The following is a 1,615-nucleotide window of genomic DNA, read 5'->3' on the forward strand; positions in this document are numbered from 1 at the left end:
TTTTTTTTTTGAGACAGGGTCTCACTATGCAGTTCAGGCTGGCCTTGAGCTCACTTTGAAGCTCAGGCTGGTCTCGAACTCGCAATGATCCTCCCGCCTCAGCCTCCCGAGTGCTGGAATTATAAGCGTGCACCACCATACCCGTGTCTCCATACCTTTTGATCTCCCCAGTCCTCATCTCTTAGTCTCTTAAGTCCTGCAGCAGGGAGATAAATCGGGCAGTCCTTAAATGCTATTATATAGGTAAAGAAAACATAAAACTAAAGTCACGTAGATGCAACAAACAGGTAAATGTGGTGAGTTAGACTATTTTTTTTTTTGTCTTTTTGAGGGAGGGACTCGCTATGCAGTTCAGGCTGGCCTTGAGCTCACTTTATAGCCCAGGCAGGGCTCAGACTCTCAAGGGTCCTCCTGCCTCAGCCTCCCAAGTACTGGGATTACAGACGTGTACCAGCACGCCCAGCTAGTTGGACATTTAGGGAATTGGCTTTGCAGAATTGATTTTGTGTGCATTGACCTGGATCTGCACTTGATTGCTCCAGAAAGGAAACTTCAGGTCATCCTTAGTAGGTGCTTGCCCACCTGCTCAGCCTGGGAGAGGGCCCTAGACCCCCAGAGCCTCAGCATCTATTTTCTAGAGATTTGTTGAAATCTCTTATCTGAGAAACTTCCTCTTTTTTTTTTTTTTTCTGGATTGATTTTTTTTTTTTCAGTGCTAGGGATTGAACCCAAGGCTCCCTGCATGCTAGGCAAGTGCTTTACCACTGAGCCACATCCCCAGTCTGATATTTCTTTGAAATTCCTTTACTGGCTGATGGTGTAGCTCAGTGGTAGAATGCATACTTTATGTCCAAGACTCTTAGCACCAAAAATAAATAAATGGGTGCAGTGGGTGTAGACCTGTAATCCCAGTGGTTTGGGAGGCTGAGGAAGGAGGTTTGCAAGTTCAAGGGCAGCTTTTTAAAAATTTTTAAGAAAGGATTCAGAGCGTAACTTAGTGAGAAGGCTCTAGATTCAGTCCTTAGTACAGGGAAAAATAAATAGCAGGCCTTTATCGTCTTTTAACTGGGATAGAGGGAGGGCAAGAAGGTAAACATGTGGTATCGAACCACCATTCCACGGGAAATCAGTTGAACTTATTATTTATTTTTACTTACTTTCTTGGTTTTTTTTTTGAGACAGGGTCTCACTATATAGCCCATGCTAGCCTGGAACTTACTTTGTAGCCCAGGCTGGCCTCAAACTTGCAGCAGTCCTCCTGTCTCAGCTTCCCGATTGCTAGGATTACAAGCGTGTGCCACCACACATAGTAGTTGAATTTATTTTAAATCCCTTTCTGGGCTGGGGTGTAGTTCCTGTGGTGGAGCACTTGCATGAGGCTCTGAGTCCATCAGTAGCACTGCAATCAATAAACCAATGTGTTTCCTTCTGTTTGTTTTATAAACCTAGTTTCCTTGGGTGCTACTTCTTTTCTTTGTTGACCCTGGTAGCTTTCTTGTGGAGTAGGCTTTTTTTTTTTTTTTTTTTTTTGTCTTTTTGAGACAGGGTCTCGCTATGCAGTTCAGGCTGGCCTTGAGCTCACTTTGTGGCCCAGGCTGGCCTCGAATTTGCAACA

General features: G+C 44.5%; 1 protein-coding gene across 7 annotated transcripts in view; it reads left to right on the forward strand.

Annotated features, from left to right (window-relative positions):
- Positions 1-1,615, forward strand: part of Hdac6 (histone deacetylase 6) — a 30,078-nt gene that overhangs the window by 7,828 nt on the left and 20,635 nt on the right. The window lies entirely within an intron of this gene.

The sequence above is a fragment of the Chinchilla lanigera genome, unplaced genomic scaffold (assembly GCF_000276665.1).
Source record: "Chinchilla lanigera isolate Chin_1 unplaced genomic scaffold, ChiLan1.0 scaffold00142, whole genome shotgun sequence".
Taxonomy (NCBI): Eukaryota; Metazoa; Chordata; class Mammalia; order Rodentia; family Chinchillidae; genus Chinchilla; species Chinchilla lanigera.